Here is a 15,058-nt window from a genome sequence, read left to right as displayed (position 1 = left end):
TGTGTGTGAAGTCCCCGCTGCAGCAGCAGCGCTCTCTGCTGCTGCCACATGCAGCACTGCACAGCTGCAGCACCGGAAACCACTGCAGGGCTCAACAAAATAAAAGCCTGGGAGGGATTGGACCCAGGTTCAAGAAGCATCCCCACAAATGTAGCACCATCAGGTTTGTTGGGGAGGACGAGTTTGATTTGATTTGATTTGATTTGATTTGATATGATTTGATTTGATTTGATTTGATTCAGAGGTGTCAAAAGTATTCACATTCATTACTCAGGTAGAAGTATAGATACTAGAGTTTAGAAATACTCCTGTAGAAGTTGAAGTATCAACTCAAGTTTTTTACTCAAGTAAAAGTATAAAAGTACTGGTTTCAAAACTACTTAAAGTATAAAAGTAAAAGTAATGTAAGGGGGAAAAAAGCCATTAAGGACAAAAGCCATTGAAAATGAATGCATCTTAGTATAATGCAAATATATTAAAGAACCATATATGTGTATTATTGACAGTGTTGGGGGTAACGCGTTACAAAAGTAACGCAATTACAGTAATGTATTACTATTTGCTGTAACGCAGTAATATAACGCATTACTAATAAATTTTCGGTAATATTTTACTCGTTACAATCTAAGTAACGCGCGTTACAACGCATTTTAACCCGTTTAGCTGTTGTTTTTTAAAGAATTCACCAACACCGCGTCCGCGAGACATCCCGACAACAGAAAAGAGCGTTGGGAACGCGGCGCGGCGGAACGTAGCGCCGCTGGACACTGTTTGTGTGGGGACTGTTCAGTGAGCAGAGCCGGCAGGGAAAAGTCAACAGTGCGGCGTGTCCGCGTGTAACTTAAATCTACCATGGTCTCAGCGTTAGGGCTCGGCCAAGTGAGGCTGTATTAATATATGGGCTTTATACATTTATTAAATATATATGAGCGTGGAGTCGGCGAGGAGCTGCGCGCGGCGAGAAGCACGAGCCGGGCTCACAGTCAGTCGCGCTGTGAGAGCGGATTTATGGTTCCGCGTTAAATCGACGCAGAGCTTCGCCGTAGGGTACGCAGTAGTTCGCGTAACCCACGGCGTATGGCCTGCGTTGGTGTAACGCGGAACCATAAATCAGCGTTAAACCACACCTGCAGCCCATCAGGAGGAGAGGTTAAAACAGCTGCGAGTTGTTGATTGCTGGTTCGTTTTGTTAACTCTGAGAGCTTTATTGGTTTGTTTGTTAGCTTGCTGGTGTTTTTTTTTCTCTCTGGGAGTTATTTATGAAGAAGTTCTGAGTTCCGTGTGAGCAGTATTCGAGTTGAGGGGGGATGAGGGGTGATGTGATGGCACCCCCCCTGAAATTAAAACGGTCCAAATCACCCCCCCCTGAAATAAAAACGGTCCAAATCACCCCCCTGAAATAAAAACGGTCCAAATCACCCCCCCCTGAAATAAAAACGGTCCAAATCATCCCCCCTGAAATAAAAACGGTCCAAATCATCCCCCCTGAAATAAAAACGGTCCAAATCACCCCCCTGAAATAAAAACGGTCCAAATCATCCCCCCTGTAAAACTGCCATCCCTCCTTTCCATCCCTTATGTCATTTCATCAATGAATATGGTTTTACTGCTATTTCAACATTTAGAGTCATCACCAGAAAAATAACACCAGAAAAATAACTTATTTGACAATTTTCACCTGTTTCAAGTAAATTTTCACTTGAAATAAGTAGAAAAATCTGCCAGTGGGACAAGATTTATCTATTTTTGCTATTTTGTTGAAAGTAACTCAAAAGTAATACACAAGTAGTGTAACGCATTACAATTCAGATATAGTAATATTGTAATGTAACTAATTACTTTCAAATGACAGTAACTAGTAATATATAATGTATTATATTTTGGATGTAACTTGCCCAACACTGATTATTGAGCATTAACATGTGTTTCAGAGAGCAGAAGATATGATGACTAGTTGCCTATAAGTATTGTAATGGTGCAAAAAGTCAAACTTCAGGGGCATGTTATCATTTATCCTAACCTTTATTGGAATGTACATCCAAGTTTAGTTGCAGGAATCTGAGGGCAACGGATGTAAGAACAAAACTGGACAAGAACATCTGAAACAACCACAACCAAATTCACTCTATCCGGATGGAGCAATTTAACTGGATAGTTTTTTTTAAAGGCCGAAATGAAATAGAGTAACGAGGCTGTTTTTAAAATGTAAGGAGTAAAAAGTACAGATAATTGCGTGAAAATGTAAGGAGTAAAAGTAAAAAGTCATCTGAAAAATAATTACTCCAGTGAAGTATAGATAACCAAAATTTCTACTTAAGTAAGGTAACAAAGTATTTGTACTTTGTTACTTGACACCTCTGGATTTGACGTGTAGATTTGGTGGTGCCCCGCGATCCTGTCCAAACTCCACCCCACCGACATGTCCGCTAGGAGTTATTGTGCTGATATATTTTGTCAGTGGTTGACATTTCCCCCAGTTTGTTTCTGTTTTGCCCCGCCTGTGTGCCATCTGCCCTGATTGTCTGCACCTGTGTCTCGTTATCCCCTGTGTCTTGTCATGCCCTTGCTCCTTGTGGTTCCGTACTGTGCTTTCCTCCACGTGTCCTGTTTTTGCTCCAGTTTTTGATCCCTGTTTCCGTGTGTTTTTGATCCTGCTAAGCAGCGCTTTTGTTTTTGGTTTGTAAAATAAACCCTTTTTGTTGCGAACTCCTGCCTCGCTCTCCTGCATCTGGGTCCTCACCACACCAGCCCTGACATATTTTAGGGATATTAACAGCTAGTCCTATTAAGAATCCATTTGATTTGCATGTATTTGTTATAGAGGGATAATGTACATTAATGAACATTTTAAAAATGTAAATGCACCCAATTGTAGCCAAAAGGCTAATTTCAATTAGCAGTCCTCCCCTGCCAGAAGGAACACAAGGCATAGTAATAAAAGCAACAAATTACAGTAAAAACAAATACCTGTCATAGGTACAATATTTAGAAAGTAACAGTACACACACACTTCTTTAGATTTTTCTTAAATGAGCCGTATGAGATGGACTCTCTTATGTTTTGATGGATTGTATTCCAATCATTAGCTGCCCTGTAGGTAAAAACTGACCAAATACAGTTTTCCTGAATGGGATCTCACAATCACCTCTAGCAGCCCCTTTGGTGACACTTGTTGTGGGTGATCTAAATTTTATAAGGCTATAGAGTGGCGGCGGAGCTAAACTGTGACAGATTTTGTATATGAGGCAGCAGTTTTTGAAAATTACAAGATTGTTCCAGCTCAGAAACCTATATTTATTGAGGATTGTTCAATGATGGAAGTTTGAAAGATAGTTATTCGGATGTTGCCTCTGTTTTACCGGCAATATGAATAAAAAAAGAATGTAATATAAAACTAAACTAAACAGTGTGGCACTGTAACGTAATAGCTCATTTATATGCTATCCAAACGATTGCATCCCTTTTTTTGTGCTTTCTACAGTTTTGTGGAGGTTCCAGGGTTTAACAACATAATCACTGCTTCCCGTGTGAAAGAAAAGCAGTGGGTTTTTAGCTCCTGTGAGTCATGGTTTTAACACAACTTCCACATGTTGACGAGATGAAAGCTAGAAAAAGATATGAACTTATCAGGTCATCTCAGAGTTGCTCTCCTCATGAAACAGCCTCTTTCAAACTTTATCCCTACATTCCTGGCTCCTATGACCTTCCAACAACCTCTCCCAGCTGTTTAAGAGTACCCCAAAATATAATAAATCTGTATAAGAGTTGTTATACCAAACTGGCAATAATTATAAAGACTTTTTTTTTAAATATGGAAAAATCTCAAAACAGAATAATTAAAAGAATTCCCATATTAAGTTGTACATTTTTTAATTATAAATATATTTTAGAATCAATACATTAATTAATATAGTATGTTAATGGGTTTGTTTTCTCTATATTTTCCCATAATTTATGTTCTCTGTACTTTTTCTTTGTTGTCTTTTTTCCTCACTTCAGGTTCAGTTTTGGCCTCAAATTGGAGGAGTTAATGAAGTGAGTTAAATACTCTATCATTTGTAAACCCTTCAACCTATCACCTATTGAACCCCAAAAAGTATGGTAATCGATTCTATGTGAACAAAGGACTCTTTTTGCACATTCAGTGAATATCTCCTCTGCAAACTGGAACCAAGAGTTTGGAACAGCCCGCTCCCCCAACCATAAAAACATCACTCATCATTGACAGGGTGAAGGTCCATGATTCTCAGGGGGCATAGCTCTGTGTTTCATTAATGCGATGTTGTTGTTTTTTTCCCATGATCAACAGACCTATAGTCATCCAGAAATCACTTACCCTACCTTTAAATATCCACCAGCAAATTTTTCTGAACAAATTTAGGGCAAGAAACAAGCAGATTGCTCATGCATATTCCATCTACAAGGCCTATGTTAAAGGTTTTATTCCATTTTATGTGAAATACAAAGGACATTTCAGTGTGGGATGAATGATTTCTTGTAACAACAAAATAATAATAAAAATAATAAAACTGTATTTATATAGCACTTTTCCGAACTATGTTAGAAAGTGCTTAACTCAGCAGCAGAGAATTAAAACCAGAAGCTAAAATGAACCAGCAAAAGAATGAATATAAAACTAATACATTCAGGCTGAATTCCCATAAAAGAAGGTTTCGGCCTATATATAAAAGTCCTCCCAACAGAATATGTAATTTATTTATCAGAGAATACAAAGGCCATTAAAAAAAGATGTTAAAGGATCCAGTGATGATGTGTGCCTGAGTGCAGCTGGAACAGAGACCCAGGAATTGAGGATCAGATCTTCCTTTGAGACAATCTGTGATCTGGGGAAAGTTAGAAGGGAACTATCTGGGGATATTGGAGTTCGGGAGGGCACAAGTCTGAGAGGAGAGTCAGGGGAAAAACCATGTAATGATTTATAGGGGATCAGTGGGATTTGAAATCAAAATGAAATCTAACAGGGAAGCAGGTGCGGGGGAGATGTGCTCACATGTGGGGACATGAGGGGGGACGCTGACTGACATCTGAACACATTAAATTATAGTAGTCCAGGCAACAGAAGATAAAAGGATGCAGAACTTTCTGTTAGTCAGCTGTTGCAAGAGGTGAACTGAAGTTAGCTATCATCTTAAGCTGGAAAAACCATGTTTGACCTGAGCACTAAAACTAAGGCTAGATTCAAATACTACAACTAGATTTCTAGCAGTTTGTTTGATATTATCTATGAGATCGCCAAGACTAGAAACAACAGAACCAACAGCGTCTGGGGGACCAGAAAGAACAAACTCTGATTTTGTTGGAATTGAACTTGAGAAACATTTGATTCATCCAGGATTTAATGTCAGAGATAAGAGTAGTACAATGCGTCTTGCAAATGTAGGGCCGCTTCACAAAGTTATTCTTCTTCTTCCTTTTCTTTTAATATGATTCTCTTAGCATTGGCATTATATAAGAACCTTGTAGGCAAACACTCGGAGAAGACATTTGGTGCATTTGCGTCAGAGACTTTGGCAGAGGCCCTGTATCACAGGGAAGCCATCTCAGGGAGGTGTTTGATGTCTGGGGAACGAGCACGTGGAGTCTCAGCAGAACCATTTCACCAGAATATTCTTTTGAACACATCCTAGAGAGATATCATAACAATCAAACTGCTTTCAAGATTAAAATGGCTAAATGCTAAAGCCTGCTGTTGGTGGAGATAAAATACAGTCTTTCTCTCTAAATGAGCCAGTTGGGTCCGAGGGCCAAACGAGATAAGAGGCCTCTGGCTTTATTTCAAAGACAGACCCAAAAACAACTTAAAATGAGATGGGAGCAATATTTAAAAAAAAACAAAGAGCATAACAAATTAAAACAATCAAAGTTAAACACAAAGTAACTGATAAGACAAATGAACACAAGATGCAGAAGAGCTACAAAATGCCTAATAATTATCAAAATATGTAACACAAACATTGATTAAGTAACAGAAAATTATGTAAAAATGTATATAAAATAAAAATATGACACACATGATGACCGGACATTACCAACAAAAAACAAGAGGTAAAACGACCACAAAGACTGATTGGTGGCCAAGAGATTGACGAAGACCCGTTGACAAAATCTAAAATGAAAAAAAAATAAATATCTTAACTAAAAGAAAAAAGTAAGACACAATGCAAAATAACCCCAAAAAGACAGACAATATCCAGAAATAAGATTAGCAAACTAAATTATTGCCAAAAAGTGAACTGAAATGTTAAGTGATGGAAGATTCTCCAGAAAATTATTATTTTATTATTTTATTTTTATTTTATTTTATCTTTATTTCATTCAAAAAATAAAACAAACAATTCCATACATATACAAATACAAATTGTTGTATTAAATTGTTGTATTAAATTGTTAATGAAAATCTGCACAAAAACACAACTGTGTGAAAAAAAACAGTCTAGTCTGCAGTTTTTGTGTACAACTGCCTCTAAAAGTTGACAAACTAATAGATTAATACGTTTATTTAAAGCCTTGGTTTACAGGTCGCCTTTAGTCTCATATTATAGGTTTTCAAATGAACTTGTCACAAAATAAACTTTGTTTTTATTTTGCTGAAATACGTAATTTCCGGTGTGGTTTTAACTAGCTGGGCGAGCTTGATGTCCTGGCTCTTAGGTTACAAACCACCTCTGTTCTCGGCGTAACTACAGCTGGAGTGGATGAATTACACCGTCTTTTGTACAAGCCGAGCAGTTTAATCACTCGTTATCTTTCTCGCATATTGTCTGAGCGCTGCATCATTACAGGACCTGAACCATGGATGTATTATGAACACCTGAACGCTCTTTCTGCGTCCCTGGCCGGAGTTGGGCGGGGAGCTAGCGCCCCCTGCTGGTCACGGGGGGCAGCGCACCACCGCTACTCTGGCGCCCCCTGCTGGCCGCTGCTGCTCACTCCCTTATGAACGCTGTGTTCATGTATTTTTAATTACTAAAACATTGTTTCCACATTGTTTCCACACATAAGTTAACGGTTAACTATAAATATTACTATATACATTGTTCCTGGATTTGCACGCATTGTGGCCATGAAATGCATCTGCATTTCGTAGCCTATGTGTGTAAATTTAGGTGAGGTGAACTGTAGAATTTTTTTTTTTTTTTTATATATATAATTTGATATAGGTCTTTTTTTCATTTTTTTTTTGGTTCAAATGTTGAGACAGGAGGAAGCCTTAAAAAAAAAATCTGTCAAGTTGTTAATGAGAAACAGGGGTGGGATTAAATAAGTTTTCTTCTTCCCACTCCCTTTCGAGTGTTGACGAATTAATTTGTATTTTGAACCTGCACCTGATAAACCTGATAAAAGGTATTTGTTTAATTTTATGTTGCACACAGGTCATTTATGTTATGTTCATTGCTCAAAATAAATATGAATTGATTGATTGATTGATTGATTGACTAACTTTTGCCAGGAAATGCTTACCGGTGGCACACATTTTCAACTGCAGGCTTTACAGTTGTGCCATTACGTAATATATTTGTTGTGCCAAAAACAGCACAATTCAACAACAAGGTGATTCAAAGTGCTATAAGTTTAAAAAAAAAAAAAGGAATAAAATAAAACAAAATGCAACAAAACAAAAATAGTTTAAAAGCAGTAATTAATGACAGACATCAGTTAAAAGAATGAAACAAATGAGATGCAAATAGTAAATAAAAAGGTTTTCTACTTTGACTTAAAGCAACGGAGAGTTTCAGAATCCCTGATGCATTCTGGGAGTTTGTTCCACAGGTGAGGAGCATAAAAGCTGAACACTGCTTCATCGTGTTTGGTTCTAACTCTGGGTACAGAAAGTATTCATGACCCTGACGACCTGAGAGTTCGGGTTGGTTCATCATAAGCCAGGAGATCAGAGACCATTCGGAGATTCATAAACCAGCAGCTGGATTTAACATCTGTTCTGGGACAGACAGGAAGCCAGTAAAGATCTGAGAACTGGAGGTAGATGGTCCAGTCTCCTGGTCTCAGTGAGGACTCGGTCAGCAGCGTTCTGGACGTTGATGGAGGTTCTAGAGACCCGTGAGACCAGTGTTACAGTAGTCCAGTCTGTAGATAAAAGCTGGACCAGGTTTTCTAAGTCCTGCTGAGACACCAGTCCTTTAATCCTCCTCATGGTCTTTAGGTGATAACAGACTTCACTACTGTCTACTACTACTACTGTCATTTAGCAGGCGCTTTTATCCAAAGCGACTTACATCTGAGACACACACCATGGAGCAGTTACGGTTACGGCCTTGCTCAGGGACCCAAGGTGGTTCATCTTGGTTGCCATTCCGGGGCTTGAACCTGGGTCCTCCAGAACCAAGACCACCGACCTCTGTAGCCACTAGACGTCATGTCTTCATGTGGTTGTTAAAGTTCAGGTCTGAGTCCAGAACCAGTCCCAGATTTCTGGCTATTTGTTTGTAGCTTTACTGCTTGAAGCTGAGTGCTGACTTTTAATCTTTCTTCCTCGGCTCCAAACACTATTATTTCTGTTTTGACTTCATTTCACTGAAGAAAATTCTGGCACATCCGCTCTTTAATCTGATCAATGCATTTGATCAAAGTTTGAATTGGATTATAGTCTCCTGGCAATTCGGTTATATAGATTTGTGTGATTTAGGTAGTTATGGTTATACATTTTGTTCTTGGATGAAGTTAACTTCTGAAACCAATGTAATAAAATGTATTTTTCTGCAATACAATACTTTGTTTTTACTCCTTACACTGACCTTATGCCAAAACTTTAAATAAATGTAAAATCTAAAGCTTTCAGTTGAAGGGAGGGGGGGCTGCATCTGTGTTGTAGTGAGCTCAATAATAGATGAATTGTGAATTGAAGCTGTCCAGGGATCAGTTGTCCAGATTTCATCACTTCTGATGACTAAAACCTGTTCAGTAGATATTAACGTTTTCTGTGGTAGCAGAAAGGTCCACCTGCAGTGTCATTGATTTAAAGGGGACCTATTATGAAAAACACGTTTTTTCTTGCTTTAACATATAAAGTGGTCTCCCCTCAGCCTGCCAACTCAGAGAAGGAGGAAAGCAACCAAATTCTGCAGTGTCTGTACAGCGGCTCGGATGAGCCATCCAGTGTCATGTGACTTCTACAAGCCGTTCAGATTCTGCTCCTGTCGTGACGTCACGACAGGAGCGATTTACATCGTTCGGCCTCAGCTGTGTTAAACCACGCCCACAACTAACTCCGCCGGAACAACAACTCCGCCATTGTTTCGAAGCGGTGTATCGTGTGTAATAACCACTTTACCTCGGGCTGTTTCAACAACGAGGGACAGTAAAAATTAGGTTTTGCACCGACTCTTACCCTCATAAAAGGATCAGTACCAACAGTACAGAACAGTACCACTCACGGAGCCACTCACCGGAGCTTACCCGTTAGGTAACACCGGAGCTCTATTAGTAATACATTTTTTTCTGTTCATGGTTTCAGATCTTCCAAGCACCTGAATCTGTTCAACGACACCTTCAGAAGATGCACGGTCCTTCTTTGAGCCAATAATAGTGCATAAATGTTATTTATATACAGCTTGGTGTACATAAACAGTGTATGGTGTTTATAAGTAGTGTACTGTATATGGTGTATATAATGTGTACAAATGTTTTGTTTTTTTTTAACAATAAAGTTGTCATTTGTGAACATTCAGTGTTGTGATTTCTTTACAGTTAACATGATTCATTTGTCTTGTAACCTAAGAAATGAAATGATGAGGAATCGGAGTAAAGAAGTGTGGTGTACCTGTTTAGAATTCAATTAAATCTTCCTGTGTGAAGACGAGGTGACTAAAGGCTGATTTATGGTTCCGCGTTACACCAACGCAGAGCTTACGGCGTAGGGTACGTGCCGATTTAACGCAGAACCGTAATTCAGGCTTTAAGATCTCAGGGAGTTGTTTACACCGTGTCATAACTGCATGCGAGCGACTATCGCGTAGCGCTGCGGACGCTCTCTGTCCACACTGAAACCGTTAAACTCGCGGCCAGTTAGGACAGTCCAATAGAAAATAAAGCAATGGAATTGATTTTGTCGCTGACGCTCGCATTGCATGGGACACGGTTTAATAGTGTACGCAGGTAAAGATAAAGACATGGCCCAGAGGCTGAATTTCTAATTTATAAAGAAAAAACAATCAAAACCTTGTTTTTAAGGCATTCGAGGCCTGTTTAAAATAGACATTAAATGCCATAATAGGTCCCCTTTAAGTTTGGCTTTTCTGTATGTAAATCCAATTTCCTACGTCTAATTTCTCACAGTTTGGTCACAAACACTGACTACGGTTCATTTTTTCCCCATTTGATTTATTGTGCATTTTGTTTTATTTTTCAGGGTTGTTTTTGTTTTCTATCCTGATGCTTTGTCATGGTCTCCCTGTAGGCTTGAGCGCCCGCAAGCGGCGGCGGTAGTCCTCCGAGGACCGCCCCAGGAATGCGAGGGGTTCGTCCGCCGCTGACATTTTCTGCAGCGTTACCCCCGCGACAGGAGCAGGCGGGCGACCTCCCCGGCCTGCCTGCTGCTGTTCCGCCAGCGCTTCCAGCGCTGCGGTCTGCCGCTCCGCCTGGCCCCAGAGCAGGGCCGCCATGTCCGTCACCACCTGCGCCAGTGACGCCATCGCCGGCTCGGTCGAGTTCCCACGTTTCTCCGTCATCCTGTCGTCAGCCCCACGTTGGGAGCCACTGTAGCCAGCTCATGCTACCGGGGAAACCAGGCAGGAAAGAGGACACGTGGTTTAGTGGAGAAATTGTTGACTTTTATTTGTAACTTAACACACACGTGCATCAGCACACTCTGTAGCCGTCATCTCCCACTCCGGCAGCTCTGTGTCCCTCTCCGTTTCCAGGGCCCACACATTACTGAAGTACACAGAGAATGATTAGACACACCTGTGCACCATCAGCTGTTCCAGCCGCGTCACCTGTGCACCTCTCCCCCGCACTCCCTCTCTCCCCTGCAGACCACGCTCCAATCCTGCATCCTGCAACAGAGATTATAATATTGCTTTGGTTGCGATCTCGGCAAAGGAAACGGCACCAGCGACCTCTGCGTCGTCACTTGTGGCCAGCTGGTATCAGACCGGGACCAGCGCCACTCGCAGCCACAGCGAGAACTGCAAGTCGCGTACGAGTTCAGTGTCTTTTTGAGGACGTGCACGTCGACGCGTCAAATGAACGCAGGATACGCGTGGCGGCCATGATGCATACGAGTATGCGGTCTACACTGCAAGCATATTCCGGCCCTTACAGTGGAACTTGTCCGGACATGTTTAGCGTTTAAATGATAATTCAAGCTGGAACAGCTCCGGTGATAGGAAAATTCTTTTTTACAAAATGTACAAATCACCGCGTTCTTGTTGATAGTCCCGTCTTCTTTCTTTTTATACATAAACTTGCCGTTCAAAGGCTATAGCAAAGACTTGCTCGCCTCGCTCCCCTGAGTCGTGTCCACGTCTGTCAGCCTACTTTGTTTGACTAGCAGCAGGTGGGAGGTGACCTCCCACTGCAAAGTGGCCTACGGCTCCTTAAGTGGGCCAGATTTCAAATACTCGCTGATTCTGCCACTCAAAATTGAGTGACATTTCAGTACGCTTTCCATAACATCCTTAGAGTTCATCACAGCGTCTGCGGCCAGTTTTTCCTTCAGCTGCACGTTTTGAGCACCCTGTTCAAGGTTTTTCTCCTCCTCCACTAAATGTATGAAGGCCTGTTGCAGCTTTCTCCTTTCCATCTCCAGATCTTTATGGGCTTGTTCCATGTTTATTTTGGTCTCCTCTATGGCCTTTTTTTCCATCTCTAACAGTCTCCAACCTTCTTCTAGGGTTCTGAACTCATCCTGCAGAATTTTCTTATCTACTTGTAGTTCTTTATGGGCATTCTCAACAATTATTTTGGTCTCATGTATGCCTTTTTTCTCCTCCTGCAACCCTTTCCAACCTTCTTCAAGTTGTTTCTTACTATCCTCTAAAATCTTCAGCTCATCCTCCAGGGTTCTTTTATCCACTTGCAGTTTTTCATAGCTTTCTTTAAATTCCTTGATGATCTTTTGCCCAATTTTCTTCTCCTCCTGTAGGGTTCTGAACTCATCCAGCAGAATTTTCTTATCTACTTGTAGTTCTTTATGGGCTTTCTCAATGTTTATTTTGGTCTCATGTATGCCTTTTTTCTCCTCCTGCAACCCTTTCCAACCTTCTTCAAGTTGTTTCTTACTATCCTCTAAAATATTCAGCTCATCCTCCAGGGTTCTTTTATCCACTTGCAGTTTTTCATAGCTTTCTTTAATTTCCTTGATGATCTTTTGCCCACTTTTCTTCTCCTCGTGTAGGGTTCTGAACTCATCCTGCAGAATTTTCTTATCTACTTGTAGTTCTTTATGGGCTTTCTCAATGTTTATTTTGGTCTCATGTATGCCTTTTTTCTCCTTCTGCAACCCTTTCCAAACTTCTTCAAGTTGTTTTTTAATATATAAAATGTTTCTTTCCCGTTGCAGAGTGTTCTGTAATTCTCTGATGGAGCTCTGTGAAGCTTTGACATCACATTTTGATTTCTTCTGCTTTTCCAATTCTTTAATCCACTCCATCAAATTAGTTATTTCCTTTTCATGTGATTGTTTCATGTCTTCAATCTTTCTTGTTGACTCCTCTACTATATGATTTTTCTGTTTTACTATTTCATCATTCTCTCTCCAGAGGTATCTCTTCGTCTTTTCAATTTTCTCCACTTTTTCTCTCAAATCACACGTTTCCTCCACCAGTTCTATATCCTTCTGTTCAAGAGTTTTCTTCTCGTCCTCCAGCTGTTTAAGTCTCTTCATCAGATCGTTAATTGTCGCTGTGTTGGCTAGTTTGAGATTTGTGATTTCTTGCTGAAGAATTGAACGCTGATGCTCCAGATTATTGTTGTATTCAGTCAGGAGCTCATTGTGTGTCTTGTAATCGTCGCAGGCGAATTCCAGATTATGGACATAAATTACGGAGAAATATTCATAACGATCGTTTGCGAACATTTTAGCAGGAAACAGTGGAAAGTAAAATATATAATTGTTAACACCTTATCTTGACAGCAGAGCCATGTGTTCTGCTGCACGTCTGAGTCGATCTGGGCAGAATGTGACTGAATGGAGGACTGAATAGGTTCTGGAATGTGACGCAAGAGGATAAAATCAAGCCCCGCCCACAAAAGGTTTCAGTCATTATTGCGTCACTATTGCGTCACGCACCGCGTCTCGCCGTTCTACGGTCTGATCTCTGCAGACTTGTTTTGTCTAAACTTAATGTTTTCTGGTAAAATAATACCATATCATATATCAGCGAAGACGGTAAGTGCTTGAAATGTAGTTTATTTTCAGGATTGGAGGCGAGGCGCAGTCAGTTAGAGGTCTGGGGTGTTCTGCCAATTTCTGCTCCCTGCCGAGAAATGGTACTTTGTGGTTCTGCGCATGCGCACAGTCGATTTTCAAAGTTTGATTGCCATGCTAAATTGATAATATGGGATGTTGAGTATTTGATCCTTCAAAATACACTACCCATGACATGAATTGCATTTCACTTTGTGAACATTAAGCGATAAAGAGAAAAAAAAAACAATTCTACGGCTTCATTTGATAATCCTTCAGTCATTCGCCTTTATTTAGCCAGGCAGGTCATAAGAACACATTATTTACAATGACGGCCTGGCAAGAGACAAGGACCACTTGGGGGGAAAAGAAGTGGGTTAGGGAAAAAAACACAGTAAAATTGTAGCTCTACAAAAGGTAGAAAACCATTAGGTAGCACTTTTTGGCAAAGCAGCAGAAATTGGCAAAACACCGGTGTTGTGCCAAAAAGTGATTGCCTGCCAGAATCTGATTTCTCCCCTGGAAATTGGTATTTTTACCTGCCAAAAATTGATTGAAGGTCAAATACAGTTAATGAAAGGTTGTTTCTACCTAAATATGATTTGATCTCATTCTTGAGCTTCATAATATAAACACTAGAGCTCACAGGATTGCTTTTAACTCTTTTAAAAGGACCATTACAACACAAAATAGGCATTTTCACCTGCCAAAAATTGATTGAAGGCCAAATACAGGTAATGAAAAGTTGTTTCTGCCTAAATATGACTTGATCTCATTCTTGAGCTTCATAATTTGAAAATCTGACGTTTTAGCGCTATCGTTCAACGGGCTGCTGTGTGCGCTCCCGTGGCCAGAAATCAGAAGAAATCAGATTCTGGCTGCAATCACTTTTGGCACGACACCGGCCTAGAGTACCTGTAAGTAAACAGCCATTTGTTCAGGTAAACCACCTGCTGAATCTCTCGTCTCCTGGCCTTGGTGGTAAAGGGCCACTAAGAAACACTTCAGCATCCAGACTATCAATTGTATGAAACAGCTTCTTAAAGTCTCGTTTCAGCACCTCAGACTGCTGTTTCACATCATTTGAGCCAACAAGTAACACAAGGCTCCTCACAGTAGGATGTGCAGCCAGGATTTGCACAATCTTGTCTTTTACAGCCAATACCATATCCTTGAGAGTACTACAGTACTTTTGTGCGTTTTTAACACAAATCTCTCACATCATTCACAGCAGCATCACCAACAATCAGTCTCAGGTCCAGGTTTGACCTTCCAGAGTTCTGCTGTAGTGGTGCAAATCTGTCCTGTAGTGGGCGTTTGTTTGTGGAGGAGGAGGCTTGTTTCTTCGTTTTCCACTTACAGCTGTCCAAGTCTGGGTCCTGCTGACAACAGGGGTGGAGGAAGAGTTGGGTCTCGTTGGTAGACGAGGCCAGTCGTTCACATCACGGATATCAGCAGACTGGTTCTGTCTTCTCACCATGAGATGATTTATTCTTTGGCTTTTCACCAAGCGCATTCCAGGGAATTCTCAAGGATTTGTTACTAAAAACAGTGTCCTGCCATTTCCCATCACCCTTGTTAGCACTGATTAGCTGTCAGTAAATTGTCAAATCGTTGTTTTTTTTTTTTAGTTCTGAGCTGGACCCATCAAAATGTTTAAATTTAATTTCC

Source organism: Cololabis saira, chromosome 5 (assembly GCF_033807715.1).
Source record: "Cololabis saira isolate AMF1-May2022 chromosome 5, fColSai1.1, whole genome shotgun sequence".
Taxonomy (NCBI): domain Eukaryota; kingdom Metazoa; phylum Chordata; class Actinopteri; order Beloniformes; family Belonidae; genus Cololabis; species Cololabis saira.
This window is presented reverse-complemented; position numbering follows the sequence as displayed.